Genomic DNA, 22,160 nt, shown 5'->3' on the forward strand with positions numbered 1-22,160 from the left:
CCCAAACTCTATGATTTTTTGGAGCTGGCGGGCCGGTCCATATGCTAGTCCATTTTCACAGCTCTACTTTCAAGTTTCAATCAATTTTAAAAAAATAAATAAATTTAAATTTTCTTTTTTTTATTAGTTATTTTTTAACAAAGAGAGTCTAAATTCGAAAAAAATTAAAAATTACACAAAAATTAATGTAGGAGCTGAAACTTTTAATTATCATTCTCTAATCAAATAATAAAGAAATAAATATTCTGACTTGTTTTTAATATTAGAAATTTAAGTTCATATTTATGCAAATTCTTCTCTCAATGATAATGTAAAATCCAATGTCACATCATTTTTTTATATTATTATAAATAAATTAAAATTTTAAAATATTTTAATCTACTTAATATAAATTCAAAGAAGTCATGATGACAACCCTAGCCACATGTCATCTTGATAATAATCCTCGCCACATGTCATTATGTAATAATTCTATATACAAACCCTAATTATACAAACTCTATATTAAAATAAATAATAATAATAATAATAATAATAATAATATAATAATAAAAATAAACCATCACTATTATTATTAATAATAATAATATAATATCTAACTAATAATAATATTAAAATAATAACAAAAATAATAATAATAACAAAAATAATAATATAATAACCAACTACCACAATTATAAATAATAATAATAATAATAATAATAATAATAATAATAATAATAATAATAATAATATATTCATCTAACACTATTATATCTTATTATCCTAATTCTCATTTTTTTATAAAAAAAAATAATAATGATCAAATAATAATAATTATAATACAAATTTTTTAATTAGCACTATTATATTCAATAACACTATTGTATCTTATAATCCTGATCCTAAATCTCATTTAATTATTATTTTTAATTATTCTCTTTTAGTTATTCTGTTTAATATTAAAACTATATTTTTTTTATATAAACTTTGAATTACTTAGTTTTTCTAAATAATAAATAAAAATTACAAATACAGAAATTATTTTATAATTTTCTCAAATATTCCAATTACAAATATAAAAATTAAAATTATTTTTAAAGTTTCCAAAATCATGTTGATGATAATTATTAAAAAATAATATTTCAAATAAAAAATATATGTTAAAAAATTGAAGTAGATAAAGTTTTATAAAAATAGTAATTAACAAATGAATCTAAAGATTAAATAATAGGATAGTCTAAAGTTCTTAAGCATTTCATTTTAATAATTTAATAATATAAAATAAAAATGTTTTTACCAAACAAAAAAAATATGCGTTAAGTAATTAAAGTAGATATATTTTTTTCAAAAATAATAATTTTAAAAAAAATACTAAAGACTTATTGATATAATAATAGTTTAAAGTTTATATGCATTTTAATTTAATATATTAATAACATAAAATAAAAATATATTTTTAATTTTATTCATAAAACAGTTTTCTTCATTTATATTAAAATATTTATTTTTTATACTTTTTTAAATTTGAAATGTACAATAGGGATATGTTTTCTATTTTTTAATGAATTTTCATTTTTATTTATTATTATGTAAAAATTATAAAAGTTAATAACACTAATATAACTATAAATTAATTTTTATAATTTCTTTACCATTAATATATTTTAATTGAGAATTATTTTTATAACGCCTTTCATTAATTTTTCTTTTAAATAATCATTGAATTGACAGTTTATCATACAATTTCTAAAATTTAATTCTTACATAACTATAAATTAATTTTAATAATTCTGTTACATTTTTATTGAATTTCCTGTTTATAAACACTCTTCAACTCTAATTGCTCACATAATGATTACATTAATATCAAATTTTAATAATAATTTTTCTGTTATAATTTTATTAATTTCTATTGGTCCTCTTTCTCAATGTTAGTATAAATATGTGACTTTAATTTCAAGATCTTCATTTTTGTGCTAATTTTCAAATTTGTATGATAGTTTTTATCTCCTATTTCCTACTTTATACTTATGTATTGATTGTTAATTTTATTTTTGTCACAAGATAAAAGATTATTCATTTGTTAATGGCATCTCATGAAAGTATTTTGATGATTTTAACTCTAATATTTACATCATCAAAAAATTTAACACATCAAATATCTATATTTACATTCAAGGAAGTCTTTCAATGCTCTCAACAAAAGTATGAGTTTATCTTTATTCTCTATAATTATTTTATACTAATTTTTTCTAGATGCTTCATGTATCATAGCTATCTCAATAAATTAATGTTGCTTTAAAGAGAATTTCAAAGTCGGTCATATATGTAAGCAAGCCTCATAACTATTTTAATCAATTAGTACCGCTATAAAGATAATTGCAGGCGATCATATATGGAAGATGAAGATACCAACAATATGATTCAATTTTTAATATTGTTGTAAGATTATCCATATAAAATATATTACCTTACACTATACAATCATTAATTTTTCTCAAAAATTATATTATATTACCAATATTTTTTAGCATATTATATCTATGTTTCAGGTAGAAATTTATATCATTTCTAATAATATCTCTAATATATTAATTATGGTTTAGTACATTTTTATCAATTCTATAGTTTTCTATTCTATATGTAAAATTTATATATAAATACAATGTTTTGTTTTTATTTGCAACATTTGCTTTTGAAAATTCATACTATATTTTAAATATAATTTTTAATGTGCTTATTACAATCTGCAATACATCTCTAATTATATATATATATATATATATATATATATATATATATATATATAAACCTTAATTATATTTTTTATTAAATTGATATTATAATAATAATTAAATAAAAAAGTTATTATTATTATTATTATATTAGGGCACTGCTATAAAAAAATAATAATAATAACAAATTTTAAATTATAAAAATTAAATTTGATGCAAAAAATAACATAGAGAGATTGAAATCAAGAATTTTTTATTTTTTTAAATTAAGGCTAATATATTGAAAGAAAAAGGATTACACAAAAGTGGGGGACTATACCAAAACCCAACTAACAAAATCTGAAAAAAAGCCAACCAAGCCTAATTAGATTCTACTTCATTGAAACAAAGAATTAAATTTGTTAACCACTCAATCAATTAAAATCGGTTAAAATACATTTAAATAAAGAATTAAATTTGGTTGGATTAAAACATAAATTAATTTAAATTTATTATTTTTAACCACTCAAATTATTAAAATCAGTTTTAGAATATCAACAATCAAAATCAGTTTAAAAATTTAAATTTTATTTATTATTTTTAATATACTTATAATATTAATGAATTTTATCATTCTTCGTCACCTTTATAACCACGACTAATCTTAAACGTGTTATTTAATTATCACTTTTACACTTTATTATTTTGTATATTTCACACCTCTGTATTTTTCTAAAATTTACACAATATTGGACATGTAAGATTTTTTTTGCTTTTTTTTCATATATCTTATTCAATGAAACAAATTTATATATTTTTTTTCTTTTTTAAGACAAAGAAATAAAAAATGATTATATTCATATCTTTCTCAATGATTTCATTAATATTATGTCAATCGAAATCAAAATCATTCAAATAGGGTATAATTTGAATATAACTAAGCAAAAAGAATGTATTTACATTATAATTTGAGTTTTTTCCAACTATTTCTTATTTTAAATAGATTAATATTGTATCACTCATCTATCTATTACAAATATGATGCTCTTTTATATTTGAGACATGAATAATAAAATCTTTATTATTTTTATATCCTATATTTTATAGGTCAATTTATAGAAGGTTTGTTTAAAAAAATGTCTAATCACCCAATTTGTTGATTTTTTTTTGTAGGAGAACAAATATACATGTTATATAAATATGGAAAAAGCTAACACGTGCCAAGTTAACGAGATATTTATAGAAATATATTTTTGGAACGCGTGCATTCAATGTATCGAAACTTTAAATATGATTTTATTGCATTTAATTATATTTAACTTTTTATAATTATAGTATCCTTAACATGGGCACATGTTAGCATGACCCTATAAATATATAATTTAATTGTTCTTATGGAATTTCTCATATTTATCATCTGATATTAAATATTTTTAGTTACAATAATATCTTATTAACTCGAAATTTATATAATTATGTATACCATTAATAATATATTTCATTTTATTTAGATTATTTATTTGAACATTGACAGCGTCAAAATATTTAATAGATACTGAAAACATATGAAAATGTTTTATTTCTATGTAACAATTTTATTTTGTAATAAATATTTTAATGAAAATAATAAACCTTTAAAACAAAACTATTAAAATAAAAAAAATTGATGCAAATAATAACATAATGATATTAAAGGACAATGAATCGAATAATGAATCGAATAATTAAATTCGCTTCAATTTTTTAATTTATAATGAATATTTTAATTATAACTATTATAATTATAAAAACTAAAATTAAATTAAAAAAATATTAATAAAAAATATCTTGATATAGTGATGTAATTGTTATAAATTAACACTAATAATAATAATAATAATAATATACTAATTTTTATAAATATTATATTTTTCAATCCTAAAATGTCCGTGCATCGCACGGGTCATCAATCTAGTATATACAAATGCAAGGTTGTCATGATGGCAACCCTAGCCACATGTCAACCTGATAACAACTCTAAGCCCAAATCCTAATTCTAAATTTACTAATTTAACCCCACACCCTAATTTTAACTTTACTAATTTAACCCTACATTAAGAATAAATATAATAATAATAATAATAATAATAATAATAATAATAATACCATTAATAATAATAATCATAATATAAATAATAAGTAATATATATTACAAAAATAATAATAATAATAATAATCATAACAAAAATAATATTAATAATAATATAAATAAATAATAAGTAATATATATTTATTGCCACAATCTTAAATCTATTAGTTATTAAATTGACAAAATATAAATAATTAAAATAATAATAATCATAACAATAATAATAATAATAATAATCATAACAAAAATAATATTAATAATTATTATTAATATTAATAATATAATAATAATAATTAAAATAATACTAATCATAACAAAAATAATATTAATAGTAATATTAATAATAGTTATTAATGTTATTAATAATAATAATAATAATAATAATAATAATAATAATAATATAAATAATAAGTAATATATATTTATTGCCACAATCTGAAATCTATTAGTTATTGAATTGACATGATATTAATAATTAAAATAATAATAATAACCATAACAACAACAAAAATAATAATCATAATAAAAATATTATTAATAATAATATAAATAAATAATAAGTAATATATATTTATTGCCACAATCTTAAATCTATTAGTTATTAAATTGACAAAATATAAATAATTAAAATAATAATAATCATAACAACAACAATAATAGTAATAACTAAAATAATAATAATCATAACAAAAATAATGTTAATAATTATTATGAATATTAATAACATAATAATAATAATAAGTAAAATAATACTAATCATAACAAAAATAATGTTAATAGTAATATTAATAATAGTTATTAATGTTATTAATAATAACAATAATAATAATAATAATAATAATAATAATAATAATAATAATAATAATCATAATTTTATATTCACTTTTTTGTCCATCTAATTTATCAAATTTTTATTCATACAAAATAAATTACTTATTTAAATAATATTTTTTATTAAACCCCTATATTAATAATTAATTATAACTATAATAATAATAAAAAAAAAACTCTTCAATTTAAGCATAAACCCTAATTTTAATTTTACTAATTTGATCCTATATAAAAAATAAATACTAATTATAAATATAATAATAATTATTACAATAATAATAATAATAAATAATAAAGAATAAAGAATATATTATTTAATAATTGACACAATAATAATAATTAAAATAACAATAATAGTAATTGAAATATAATAATAATAATATAAACAATAATATAAATAATAAAGAATAAATAATATATTATTTAATAAGTGACACAATATTAATAATTAAAATAAAAATTTTATTTATTTTTTAATCTCTAATAAAACTAAAAAAAAATTATTTAAAAATAAATATCATAAAATTACTATTTCGATATGCTATTTGTGTAGTATTTTATTTATTTTTTGATCTCTAATAAAATATCTCAACAAAATATTAAATAGAACTGTATTATTAATCTATTTAAATCTCTCATTTTTAATTTTTTTAATTAATCTACTTCATCTTTCCTATTCCATAACCACCTACCATTCATTAGACCTTTTATTCCATCGGTTATAAAATTTATTTGTACATTCAATTAATTTTCAATTTTATTCTTCAATTACTCTTATTCATTAAAATGGCCTTTTATTCCATATCTTCGGTTACAAAATTCATTTACATATTCAATGGATTCTCATTTTATTCTTCAATTCTATATAATCTGTCTCATCTTTCCTCTTCTCAACTATCCTATTTATTCTCACCACGGATTCCAGTCATATATTTCTCAACAATCTTACTAATACTACGTCAAATACTATGATTAAACTTAGAATCAGTCAGATGTGGGATAATATGAACATTACTAGAAGAAAAGAAATAATTAGCACATATATGATCTTAATAGATGAAAAGGTACTCTCATTTCATCTATTTCTTTATTAAATTATTTTTTGTAAATATTTTCTTTTGCTTTTTTAATTTTAACTTTTTTTATAGCAATTACATACATGCAATGATACCAAGAAAGTTTTCATGCAAAAAAGGTTTTGGAAGAAGAGATGATTTATGTTATCGAAGGTTTTAAGGTATTAAAGACTAAGACAAAATATGATGTTGAAAATAATTCTTCAATGCTTCAATGGTATGGTGCTACAAAAGTGACTGCTCAAAAATGCGACTACAGAAAAATCTCTCGCTACATTTTTGAATTTGTTTGTTGTGTTACTATTTAGCCTTATATTTAATAGTTTTTTTTATTATATACAAAAGATATTAAATTTTTTAGTTATATGTAGTTGGGTTTATTATTGATATAAAATCCAATTGAAAAAAAAACAATTGTTCATGTCAAAGTAGAAATATTATCGTAATTCTGAAAATTTACCTTTTTGATCTTTCTTTACCTTTTTAATTTTAAATATAAGTGACTTAATACACTATAATTTAATTATTTTTTACTTTTTCATACTTGAATTACATATTTATCAACAAAAAAGAATTGAATCACATATGATCACAAAATAATTTTTTTTAATTGGCATGAGTGTAAATTGGGTAAGTGAGAATATATTATTTTTTAATCATCAAATAACACATTCATTATTTCTTTTGGTTGCTAATATATTCCATCTTTTGTATACTATTTTTTCTCTTCATTGATTTTATACATACATATCAATTTTTAAAAATATTTGGTTACTTTGTTACAGGTATATATGTAACGCTATTTGGTGTTTTATTATATGATTAATAAGAAAATCTTAGTAATAATATTTGTTAATTATACTAATTTTTAAATATTTTTCAATTCTATTCCTTAAATATTAAAGCAATCACTTAAAATAATATTAATTAATAATAAATTTTAATTAATAAAATTGTGAGTTAGAATGTTTAATAAAATTTATTGTCTTTATAATATTTATTATTTTGCATACAAAGGTATAATTGGTCCACATTTTAGTAATGAATTGTTCTTTGTAACTTCAATTATCATTGTAAGAGTCATGTCATGTATGATATTTTTAATTTTTAATTTACAAAATATATTATTTGGCATAAAAATGTATAGTTGGTGTGTATTTTAGTAATTAATTGTGATAATATTCAGATACAATAAGATCTTAGAGTAAAGAGAGTGGGTCTTAAATATTTTAATGATAATTAAAATTAAAAGTTAATAATAATTTGAAAAATAAAAATTTAATAATAATAACATTATTAATAAAAAAAATTCAATTTTGATATAGTATTTAAGAGTTTAAAATATGAAGAGTTCATATCAAATAACGAATAGAAACAATATTATAGAAGGATATGTAAGAAAAATAGAATAACATAATAAAAAAATTTGACACAGTAATAAAATATTCTAATCATGAGGCTCAATTCTTGATTCCGTCTTACGATTAAAGTAGTGAAGGATTTTGATTATTACTTTTATTGCAACCTATATTTAGAAATTTATAATTTTTAAGTTTGTAAATTTCTAATAATCGAGGCTTATAATAGTGAAATAAATTTTCTTAAATATTTTTTCTTACCTTTTTAAAATAAGAAAAAAATGTTAAATTGCATTAAAAAATGTTTATAATGATGTAAGTAAAAAATTTGGGATTTTAACGCATAATTCAATGAGTAGAAATATTCACTTTTTGAAATATATAAATGGTAATAAAATTTATAAAAGTTAATGAGTATTAATAAAGTTTAATGATTATTAAAAAAATTTAACATTAATTAAATTTATTTACATTGATCAATATAACATTTGAGAAGTGATAATAAAAAAGTTCAAATAAGTTTATTATACTAAAAGAAATTAATATAATCTTTTAAAAAATTAAATATTTCACACCCGCCTTTTATTTATATGGAATCCTAAAAATTATCTTCTATTTTTTATTTTATTATTTTATAATATTATATCATATCATTTAATCAATAATAAACATTGTAATTTGTTTCGTTAATATTTATTATAGGAGGTTAAAAGTAATGCACTACCCACTGAAGGTCTCCTAAAAAATTGTAACACAAATGAGTTACTATTGAAAATTTAAATAATAATAAATAGATAAAATATAAAAACTATTACAACAACTAAAATATACTTAAAGTGTTTATGTGTGCAATATTATAATTAAATATAATATATTATTTAAATTTATTGAACACTTTATAGTTAACAAAAAATTATCTTAATTAACTTTAAAACATTTATAAAATTTACAATCTATATTTAGATGCACTCTCGAATTTTAAATAATTTATTGTATTTAAAAAATATATGTACATTACAAAATTACTTTATACTTTAATTTAATTTATTAAAATTATTATTTTTATATAATTAAAAAAATATAAACTATATATTCTGAAAAAACCCGTGCAACGCACGGGTAATTTACCTAGTTTTATAATAAATAGACAATCTTAAGTTTCAAATTTGAATCAAAGTATATTTTAATAAGATTTATGTCATATTGTTTAAGATAGACAAATTACATCTATTGAATTTTTATAAATCATAAATGTTATTGTCACACTAAAATGTTACTTCTACACTGGATGTTACTATTGTTCACGAGATATAGTGTATGTTACTACTGTTCACATATACAAGATACAGTGAACAAACAGTGATATTTATAATTTTTATTTTTTTCAATATTTTTATATTTTTTCCAGCAAAATAATAGTAAAATATAAAAATTTGGTTAATACTATTTATAGTTTGATTAATATGTATATGAATATCGAAATGAGAGGGATCTTGAAGCTGTGCAGTTTTGTGACCGTATGAGTGAAGGAAAACTTATAAGGATTGATTAGTACTACCTACACCAATAAAATGCCTTTTCTTTTTGCTAGCCTAACAAATAAGAACTTCATAGTTAGGTTTGGTTGACTTGGCGTTGTATTTGGATGAGTGATCTTCAGGGAAGTTTTTCGGAAAGCATGTGTGTGAGGACAAAGCATGCTCAAAAAGACTGTGTTAGCTTGTAGGGTCAGTCGGTAATTCAAAAAGTAGTATGTGGCGTCACAAATGGTACCAGAGCAGACATTTCTCAGTACGATGTGGTTCGGGGATGAACCAAGCGAAATCTAGTTGGCATGTAACACTCGAGGTCGACGAGGACGGAGAGTGGTCCCTGGTGCATAGGGCATTAAGACGAGCAGCTCCTGACAGCTTCTATGAATAAGCATGTGAGTGAGGACAAAACATGCTTAAAAAGATATGTGTTGGTTTGTCGGGTCAGTCGATAGTCTAGAAAGCAGTCTGGAGCATTACAGAAAACCCTTCCTTCACTTTAAAGTAGCATAGCCAAGAAATCTCTAAACTGTCTTGCCTCGCTTAGAGAGGTATTTGTCTCGCTTAGTGAGTATCTTTTTTCCTTGTGAAGTGACTTGGATTTGAAGTTTTCTTTGAACTACCTACCATAGCTCTGTTAGTAAGACCCTATGTTTCGCTTGGAGAGGATATCCTTGGAAGTTTTGTCTAGTTTTTGGCTTAGTGAGCTCTTGCTTGCCTTGGCCAGGTGAGTGCCCTTTCTGGTTGGGCGAGCCCTTGTTTCTCCTAGAGAGGTCTCTGCCACTTTGCTTGATAAACTTTGTGATTTTCTTGACCATTCTCACATGTGCTTAGAAATAAGATGTTTTATACTCTTTTTAGGGGTGTTTCATGTGATTACTTTGTGATTTAAGTTAATAAATACTTATGTAAAACAAGTAAATTTGGAAATTATCAATGGCTAGCATTCTTGTTCCACTAGAGTGGCCACATTATGTGTTAGCGTCTTTCAATGTTTATTATAGTTGGGTCATAGGCCTATTAGGGGAATGACGACTAATTCTTTATTATCATTTTGGTACGGCTACACATTGGAGCTATCATCTGTTGGTGAGGTGGGCCTTTGATATCGAGGTCAAGACATATGTTTTGTTATGTGAGGTTGGGCCATGGTCTTTTAGGTTTATATATGTCCAAATTTCCCTAAGTATTAGACATGTAAGGACAAAATGGTTAAGAATATTATTTTGGTCCACCAATCTCTCAAGCACGAGGCTTGGAAGAGGTGAAACACTTAAGAAAAATATTCTGGACCACCAGCCTCTCAAGTAAGATGACTATAAAGACGAGCTGCTTCAAATCTTGTATCCACAAGCTCTATTTATTCCACTTTTTATGTTTACATGTGAAGATTCCACTTAGTTAGTTTAGTATTCATTTTGACCAGAGGAAGTTATGACGTGATTTCTGATACCTCATTTGTCTAATATGGCATTGATGATATCACTTAGGGATTGTTCTTTATTGTCTCGACTCATATTAGTTATTTTGTTGTTGTTGTTGTTGTTGAATAGTCTCTGATTGCATTTGGATAACCAACTGGAGACATTTATGTATGTTGTTGGTATCTTGATTTGCCAACGAAGCATTAGGGATTTCAACATTATAGGGAAAAAATTCTGGGTTGACCAGGGTTACCCTCACGTCCTCAATAGTGAAAGTGAGGTGGGGTTAGAGATTTCTCATGGTTGTGTTTGTTCATTTTCGTCAAAGGTTCACAATCAGATATGAGATTTTAGTGTAATACTTAAAATTTGTTTCACACAGGCTGGGCCATATGATCTGGATGGATATTCTTTTTTGATGTTGATGTTTATGAACACCAATACGAAGAATCTTCATGTAGATGTCTAATGGCGATGGTGTACTTGCAAACACTTTAATAATTATAACTGTGAGGTTTATGGTTTAGAATAGGGAGTGGATTCTCTAACGTTCGCGCGGGAACATTAAAGTAACTTCCACTTATTATGTGCCGTAGGATATATCAACTTGTTAATATGTTTCCACGTCTCTTATTTTTTTCTTACAATAAGATTTAAATTGAATTAGAGAGGAAAACCTAATTGCAGCAAGAAACTGATACCAGTAGCCAAAAACTCACAAAACTTCACCTTCTTCCACAATCACCATGCCGCCTCGAAATATTATCATTTTTCCGACTTCAACCACAACCACGGTTGCTTTGCTTCTTTTCCGCCGTGATTTTTCTTCTTTTCGCATCTGTTGCTTTGTTTCTTTTGTCGGCGTTGTGTTGCTTCAGTTATGTCGACGTTGTTGCTTCAGTTCTGTCGACGTTGCAAATTTACTTCTTTCTCTGGTCTCGTCTTGCCTTTATGGTAGCCGTATTATGTAGAAACTTGGGAAGTTTGTCGTTGCTGCTTTGTTTCTTTTTTCGGTGTTGCTTCACATATGTTGTCGCCGGCGTTACTTCACTTTTGTTGCCGCGACTTTACTTCTTTCTCTTCTATGTCGTTGTCTTGCTTACATCGATGCCATTACACAGCTTCTGTAGTTGTCGTTGCAGGTCAGTTCATTTTATGATTTTCTTGTAATTAAGAAACTTATCTTTTGCAGAAACTTGAAACTTGTTTGTATAATGCAGGAATTTGGGAAGGTTGATGCACTTGTATTGAAGCATAGATGACAAATATGATGCATTTTCTTGGACATTTATGAAGAATGAGAGAAAATAGAATATAGTTGATGATGGATCAAAGAGTTTTGAAGTCAATTGGGATGCAACTTGTGAAGCATAAAGATAGGAAATTCTCAAAATAGTTTTAGGACATTATGTAAATATATATCAAAATAGTTTCAGCTTGATGTATTAAGGAATAATCAATTTGATTCGATTGAATAAATAAATTCGTATTTAATTTTCAATTGGATTGTTACAATATACTCTCACAACTTGTCTATAACCATTTTTGTTCTGTTGAAAGGGAAATGGATCCTTTACACTATATATCATGACAACCAATGCTATAACTTGTGGTCATAGTCTGTTACTTTAGAATATGATAAAGTAGGGATGAATTATTTTCCACTTAAGATTTAGTCACTATATTTATGAATAAGATGCAAGGATATAAATTGGTTATAATTTGTTGTTGCTATTGCTATTGGATTGATCAATTGAATTGTTATGCTAAGGATATGAATAAAATGCTGCAACATAATGGTGATACTTCTTATAATAACATGTTGCTATGTGTTGATGCAACATAGTATGCTGCTGCTACACAACCTCATGCTGCTGCCACTTATAATAAAATGTTACTGCAACATATAATACAAAGTATGTTGCTGCTACTTATACTAAAAAATTGTGTTGCTGCTACAATAACCTTATGCCGCTGCTTATACTAACATGTTGCTGCAACATAATAACATGATATTGCTACAATGCAATTGTCTAATATACAAGAACTGCAACTGCATATAACATAACTATACAATTGTCTAATAATTATTGATAATTACCGATAAACTTGTTGATATAACAGAACTGCATATAGCAACAACTATATAATTACAATTATTGAGAAAACACACAATAATTACATCTTTCAAAATACCATAAACTTGTTGATGTAACAGAACTGCATATAGCAACAACTATATAATTATAATCATTGAGAAAACCCAAAATAATTACATCTTTCAAAATACCAACTTAGCATGAACTAATTAATTACAACTTTGAGATCTCATTTCTCAATTCACCAAGTGATAAATATGGTACTAAACATCATAAATATGACAACTATAACTTGGTGATAATCAGGCCTAATCATGACAATGTTGCAATATCAGTTTCATTTAGGGGTGCCTACATGATAACAAAAGTTAATTAACATCTAGCTAAAAGTAGTTATAAGGATAATTATTTTTCAAATACAAATTAAATTACCATCAAAAGTTCCGTGAAGTTAAATTGATCCGTTTGTGTTTGTGGAGGCTCATAAGCTGGAGGTGCCAAAGAAGATACTTCATCAATCATTTGATTTATCGATGTTTTTTCCTAAAATAATTAGGTAAAATTAAAACCAATGATAATACATGTAAAATTAAATCAAGGATCTATACATCAACTTAAATACCTGATATACTTGGCTACATGGTTTCCCTTTAGGCGAAGCCTTTTTCTTTGTAGTTCGTTGCTTCTCAACCCAACTCTTAATCCGTCTTTGTCTCTTTAAGCCAAGTCGTTTCTTGAATCTCTTTGGTTGCATAACATCATGACATTGAATTGATAGATTATCATTGTTATCACCGTCATCACCCCTAGATTGTATGCGAAGTTCCATAATTTTCTTTCGCATGACTTCTACATTATCGTCAACAAATTCGAGATGCTCTTTGTTAGATGATGCTTCGGTCGCCACTCTAATGAATTTAGAGACAACTTGCCTAAGTTTTCGTGTTGTAGATAACTTTGGATCTCCTTCAACCTCTTTTCCCCTAGAATCTTTCACAATGCCGCAACAAGCATGTCTTGTCCACCTTCTTAAAATATACTTCTCAGGAATCAATTTCACATCGTTCACTTCAAAAACTTTCAATGCGTGTGAACAAAGTATACCAAATGTTTCGAATTTTCTACAACTACAACTAATGGAAGTTGAAGCATTGTCAAATGATACTTTCCAAGATCCTTCATGGTTGACCATAGTGATGATATATTCACATAAAGAATGAGATTCGTTTCTCTCTGATATCATTAAAGCTAAGAATAAGGTGAACTCATTTTGAAAAAGCTCAAATACTTTGTGTGTGTGTATACTTTTCCCATTTGTATTAATATTGGAGACATATCATATTTTAATCCTGCAAGCTTATGTGAAGACTCATAATCACAACTTAACTCATTTCCTCTCTTTTCCTCAAGAACTCGCTCAAAGTGTTTGAAAAACTGAACTATATCCACATTCGGTTTCATACAAGATTTGAAGTGAGCATTAAGATTTTCACTAACTTGAGTACTTCGCATGCCAAGTGTGAATGTTTTCTTCATATAGCATGAAGCCCATTTTCTTTTAATAACATAAACTGATTTGATCCAACTGTTTTCATGAATGTTATAATTATTCACCAAATCAGTCCAAGCTGCCTCAAATTCCTCTTCACTATCAAACTCATACATGCATTTTTTGAAATCTATTAAAAAAATAACTTCCACCCTTCATCAAGTTCCTAAAGTGTTTTATTTCGTTTTGCAACAAGTGCCATGTGTATAAACCATGATGAGTCTCAGGCATCACTTCAGCAAGTGCTCTTGACATCGCCTGATCTTGGTCGGTAAACACAGTCTTTTGTTTTTCGTAGTTATGCTCTTGTAAAAATGTATCAAACAACCATTTAAAGGACTCAATCATCTCATCATACAATAATGCTGCACCAAAAATGACCGAACCTCTATAGTGGTTTTTTTTGAACAGAACCTCTATAGTGGTTAAAACCAGAAAATATAGCAAGTGGTCTATTGGCATGATTGGTATAGTATGTTGTGTCCAATGACACAACGTCACCAAAATACCCGCTGTAACACTTGAGCTAGTAGCTCAATTGGTAGCAGGAATTGCTATGAATATGTACTTAACCCCTAGGTACATGGTTCGATTCCTGCGGAAGGCAAAAACAATATTTCCTGGGCAGCCGATAAGCGGACCTAGGGGGATTATTGATTAAGCCGGTAACATGCTCGGTTGGCCGACACGGTTGATGTGTGCAGCGGATATCGGGGTGTTACACCCGTAGTCTAAAACCATATTTGCATCACACCAAAACACGTTTGTGATTTGTTCTTCTATATCCATTTGTATGCATGGAAGAACGATGGATTTTCTAACAATTGTCGTTGAAAGTATTGAGAAAGACATCCTGCATCGCCGTACACCATACTTCTCTGTCTTCTTACATTGAGATAGTTTTTTATATCCATGCGTGTATATCCAAGATTAGAACTATGTCCTACATGTGTGCTCATAAATTGAAAGTAGACTTTTGTCTTAATCCTGAGTCATCAGCTAAATCAATTTCATATGCTTGAACTTCAGTTATCTTTCTATGTGATGCTAGCATGTGTGTTGTCTCTGGTAGCTGCAAAGGGTGATTATGATCCGATACAAATTCATGGATGACGAACTTTTCATTCTTCAATACAATAGAAATCCTTGCTTTGCAATCAGTTCTAGTTTCGACTCTATGGTTTCTAACAAAAGTATCTCTCTTGTCTGCCTTTCTTAGTCCTTCCTTGCAGCAAACAAACCTACACGAAGATATAGATCCATCTTTTTTGTTCTTGTTTACATAACGTTTCCTAACACCAAAGCCCATATTTGCACCACAAGTGAGCCAAAATTGACAAGCTTCCTCTGATGAATCAAGTTTCATACCAAGCATTGGCTTCTAATCAATATTTGAAGACGTTATTTTCCTAAATAGAGAAACATGATAAAAGAATAAAATAACTTGTTAGCATGTTTGTCAATTATATTTGTAACAGTATATTTAATATTACATATAATACAATCTAGCTTCATAGTTTCTAATTGAAAAAAACAGAGTCTAACCACAAGTAAAACAATGGAATAACTTCCATGATGAAAAATAAATAGATGATAACATCTGCTCTTTGTAATAAATCAACAAACACATCTAGCTATTTTACACAAAATAGAGGACAAAATAACCTTAAAAAGAGTAGGAGAATGCAAAACGAGGCAATGACGACGATTGACGACAACGATCAACAATGAATGTGGTGGTGATAATGGTGAGTGATTGACAACAACGATAATCAACAATGAGTGTGGCGGTGTTGATGATGACGATGACGAAAATAACTACGATTGACGGCGACAACGATCAACAATAAATGTGGTGGAGTTGACAATAACAATGATTGACGGCAATAACAATGATCAACAGTGAGTGTGGTGGCAATGGTGGTACTCATCGGAGATGTTGATGATGAAGAAGAAGATCCATATGAAAAGAAGCGGACACAGTTAAGTTGTTGTATGGAAACTGAAAATAAAGAATGTTGTTTCTTCTTTAACACTTTAGTTTTCATTTTGTTTATTAAAATAAATTTGCAACGTGTTAACAAATAAGACACTAATTAAATCCAATGGTGGAGAATCATTGAAAGTTACTCTAACGTTCCCGCGCGAATGTTAGAGAATCTGCTCCCTTTAGAATAACATATACCTAAATAATCTAAACGATTCCTCAAATTTTATATTAGTGATATAAAGTTTAGAGGCTCTAAAACATTCTTCGAAGACACCTGTCTCAAAGGAATGCTACGAGATCTAATTGGTCGTGTCATCTCACTACCTACCAACAATCAGTCAACCTTGTCCATGTGTACTTACTATTGCGTGACCATCTACTCGTTCAGAGATCCTAGAATGTTCTTTTGAAATAATTGTTTTAAAAAACATGTGTCAAACGATCTTGCTGACTCTTATGATTTGACCATCCTCAAGTATTTGTTAGACTTGATCAATTGTGCTCCTAGGTACGTGATTATTCTTTGCTCTGCTGTATTATGTAAAACTTAGTGATTAATATCATACACGGAAACTCTTGGCCCAATCCAAAAAAACACTATGTTAGTGTTTCGTCTAAAAAAACCACAAACTTTACAATATTACTTCTTGTATCCATCATTCACAATTTTACAAATATTGTGACTTGAAACTAATATGAAAAATGAATCTTAATCTTCGTTGATGGATACAAACTTATTGTTAACATACTTACAACTAACAAATTTACATACTACATTGACAAACTAATAGAAAGATCAGCAATGCTATACTTACACCGCCGTACTCCTACACCGTATTTGACACCGTATGTACGGACGGTACTATTCACCGTCCGTACATGAACAGTAACATATTAAATTAATATATATTTTTTTTTACATTTTTTTTTAATTTTTTTTAATTATTTTTTTTAATAATTTTTTTGACTGTTTGTAAAAAATTATTTGACAATACCTACAGATTTATTTCCGAATTTACCTACATTTAACATTACTTGCGGATTTACCTAAATTCGTAGGTATATTCGCAAGTAAATTCGCAGGTATTGTCAAATTCGTAGGTAAATCCGCAGGTATTGTCAAATCCGTAGATAAATCCGCAAGTAAATCCGCAGATATTGTCAAATTCGTAGGTAAATCCGTCAAATATTTTTTTAAAAAACGTAAAAAAAAATTATTTTTTTTTAAAAAAATATTAATTTAATATTTTACTATTCATGTACGGACGGTGAATAGTGTCGTCCGTACATGAATAGTACGTCCGTACGGTACGGACATATGTCCGTACCGTACGGACATACGGTGTAGTGTATGTTTGGAGTGTAAGAATAGCATTTTTGTAGAAAGATACATAACGGTTAAACTATTAATTCAATCAATAATGCTATTTGTACACCAAAGTGTACACCTACACCGTATGTACGGACGGTACTATTCACCGTTCGTACATGAACAGTGTAATATTATATTAATTTTTTTTTTTACATTTTTTTTAAATATTATTTTTTTTAATTTTTTTTTATGTTTTTTAAAAAAATATTTGACAATACCTGCGGATTTATTTCCGGATTTACCTACGGATTTGATAATACCTGCGGATTTTACTTGCGGATTTACCTACGGATTTGACAATACCAGCGGATTTACCTACGAATTTGACAATACCTGCGGATTTACTTGCGAATTTACCTACGAATTTAGGTAAATCCGTAGGTAATTTCAAATGCAGGTAAATCCGGAAGTAAATCTGCAGGTATTGTCAAATATTTATTTAAAAATAGTATTTAAAAAAAATAAAAACGTAAAAAAAAAATATTAATATAATATTGTACTGTTCATGTACGGACGGTAAATAGTACCGTCTGTACATGAACAGTGCCGTACATACACACACCAATACGGTGTAGGTGTACACTTTAGTGTACACATAGCATTGCTGTAATTCAATAAACATCAACTCAATTATATAACACATCCCGCTTTATGTCTTATTGCAAAACCATGTGGATACTAGATCTAAACAGTCATCAAATATAATTCACCACATCTTGACTAAGAGTTGAATAGGTTAAATTATAAGACACCTCCGGCCTTATGTGCTCCCATGTTCGCATGTTTGTGTTTGTGATGAGTATGATGGCTGAATTGATAACTTTGATTATACCAATGGCTTTTGCAGCATTCTCTTGGCCTTGTATGTTCCCATCCTTCATCAACTTCAAAAGGGGACTCACTCCTCCTTCTTCAATTATCATCTTTCCGAAACGGTCACTTTGATTTGCCAGTGAAGCAAGGGAAACAGCGGCGTCCGAACGATCCACCGGCGAGCCGGTACAGAGTTTCGCAATCTGTTCCCAAATGAAACAGAGCATGGGGTCATTAGCAGCTATGGGAGAAATGCCGAAATCATGGTCGAGTTGATACTCATCAAGGGCGGAGATACATAGTAACCATGAAATGTCATCAACAGAGTTTTGAAGGTCGGAGGAAGTTTTGCGAAAAACAGCGGCGGGGATTATAGTGAAGAAGCGCTTGTTTCTGCCGCACTTGAGTACCAACAAAAGTGCTTTGTTGAGTACTTGTTCGGTTTTCTCGAACATCGGCCACATGGGGCGCTTGTACAGCTCGGAGCTCATCGTCATTGCTTGCCGGAGAAAATCGGATAGTTTCTCAGTTTTGGATTTAAGGTTCCAACATTCTAGTTTAAAAGATGTTGATTCATCTGCTGCTTTGACTACTTGGTCTGCCAGATGGATCGAACTTGAAAGTTTTTGTTTCACTGATTTGTCACTCATATTGATTGATGATGGATATTTAATTCTAACTTAAGAAGGAAGGAAGGAAGGAGGTGACTGGTTTTTTTTTATGTATATAAGAATTCACCTTTTTTTATTAAATTCTATCCTATTTTTTTCATTTATAAACTTCCTGTCTCCTTCTTATTTAATCCAGAATAAACCTTTTGTTTTCTTATATAATCCGGAATAATCTAGAAGAATAATATACATGTGAAATTTTTTAGTTGCCCTCCATCTTACTTAATCTTTTATTTATTGTTTATAAAATTGGAATAATTTGTTTACCATATATTCTGCCTAATTGCCTTGTCAGATGGCTAATCTTACCGCCTCCTTTTGATCTTACCATGTAATCTTGTGTTTTCCTTTCATCTTTACTACTTAATAAGATTTTAACTTTTTGTAAATCATACTATTAATATACAATGTAAAATTATACTATAAATTGAGAGTTATGTTTATGTATGTTTTTAGAATCTAATTGATTGTGTCCCGTAACACTTCATAAAGTATTTCATTCACATTTTCAACATTAAAGACAAGTGCAAATGAGTGATAACTCAACACCTACTAAATAACAAATTATCTTGAGAGTAAGAATGAATCGGTTATTCAATCATATTACAATGAAAAGAATGGAATACATATTATTATTTAAAATATTTTATCATTGAAAGGGTCAATTTATGTATATATTTTTGTCTAGATCTAATCGGGTCTAGTGTTACTTTATCAAGTGCAAATTAACATTTACATATTTTGTTGTTTGGATCTAACTTGTTGTATCCATAACATTAAAGATAAGTGCAAAATTATAATGAGTAAGATGTAATATGATTTTGAAATAGATATTGTAAAAATCATAACAAAGCTAAATAATGATCTTATGTAGCAATGAGTATATATAGAATTGTTATTCATTTTTGTATTTATATAGAATTGTTAATTAAAATAAAATAGGTATCATGTTGATAGTGCCCCGTAATAAAAATAGAAATTTTGACATTTGAAAATAATTTTTTTCTCAAATAAAGACAATCGTTAATTAAAATAAAATAGATATTTTACAGATAATGCCCCGTGAAAAAAATAAAAATTTTGACAATTGAAAATAAAAATTTTGTGTCTCAAATAAATAAAATTGTTAATTAAAATAAAAAAGAAATTCGCTGATAGTGGTCCGTTAGTAAAGTAGAAATTTTGACATTTGAAAATAATTTTTTTAATATTTATGAATATTTTTTAATAATCATAAAATAATTATATTTTCGGTTGAGTAAATTTTGACGTGTTCCTCTTCATTTTATTAAAAAAAATTCAACTTATTAATTTATTTATGCTAAAAAAAATAAAAAGGGAATAAAATTGAGGGAGAAAAAATTAAAATGAAAGTGAAAATATTAGAGAGAGAGAGAGAGAGAGAGAGAAAAATGCAAAAGTGAAACATGTGAAGTGAAGAGAGACAAAGAAAAATCCCATGGTCAATACACGCGGCGGTTGGACATTTGTTTGAAAGGCCTTCTGATAAGTATTTGCATGGAAGCTCTTGATTACATGAAAGGCTAGAAGGTAAAGAACACATTCATTTTATCCTGGTTCGTTTGCAACTCAAACTACTCCAGTCCACCCACCAAGGTGATTTCGCCTCTCTCAATCGAGAACTTAATCCACTATAATAAAAATGATCACACATGCACGACCAACTGTCGTTACTAACAATACAATGCACAATCAACTGTCATGGCTAACAATACAATGCACAACCAACTGTTGTGACTAACAATAGATAATAAACTGTTCAGGGATCGCCATGAGATATAACGTTTATTTACCTAGAAACCTCCAAGAGTCTAGCAGGAACTCTTATCCCTCTCAAGTATCCATATCAGAAGGATACTTAAGGACATCAATTCTAACATGAATTAAGTTTCTGGAGAATTATAGGAGTGCTTCTCATCAAGCAGATTTTCTCTTCCTCACTTTAGTTTTTCTTCACATAGGCACATAGTAGTGTATTTTTACACTCTTGTTAAATCATCACGTATTAGCATCTCATGTGTATTCTTCCTACTTGTTATATTGCTATCCTCACACCTTATCAAGTTCAAAGTTTGCTCCTTAAATAAGCTTGGTATAATACCGTTGGAGCATATCTGTTAAAACATATTTGTTAAATAGCATTTAATGCTTTGCCTCGATTGAATCATGAAATGCATATTTCCAAGGCAAATCTTATCTTTAGTGATAATTATTGTTGGTGGCGTGTTTTCTTCATTTTCATTCTTCCAAAATGTAGCCAAGATAGATATCATCATTTGTCTTTACTTCAAGCACTGTGATTGTATGCATGTGACTTGGTTGGAACATTTACTATGTTTTTAGATGTTTCTTGTATGTTGATTTTGTTTTTAGTCAGATGTTATTTCTGATTTTTCGTCTTTAACGCTTCTGATCGTTGGTTGATGTTTCTGTTCTTCTTGTTTCTTGTTGCTTTACTGATGGCCTTTGAGGATTCATGCAGCTGATGTTTCTAATTTATTACTTTGAGCTTGTCTGAACCTTTTCTGATCTTTTGCATTCTCCAGCCTTCAGAATTTCTGCTTATGATCAATCACGTCAGAACTTCTGACTCAACAACT

General features: G+C 26.9%; 1 pseudogene; it reads right to left on the reverse strand.

The window, feature by feature from the left end:
* Positions 1-13,456: 13,456 nt before the first annotated feature.
* Positions 13,457-19,518, reverse strand: LOC131657782 (protein FAR1-RELATED SEQUENCE 5-like; annotated as a pseudogene).
* Between the last annotated feature and the right edge of the window lie 2,642 nt (positions 19,519-22,160).

This window comes from Vicia villosa, linkage group LG3 (genome assembly GCF_029867415.1).
Source record: "Vicia villosa cultivar HV-30 ecotype Madison, WI linkage group LG3, Vvil1.0, whole genome shotgun sequence".
In the NCBI taxonomy this organism is placed as follows: domain Eukaryota; kingdom Viridiplantae; phylum Streptophyta; class Magnoliopsida; order Fabales; family Fabaceae; genus Vicia; species Vicia villosa.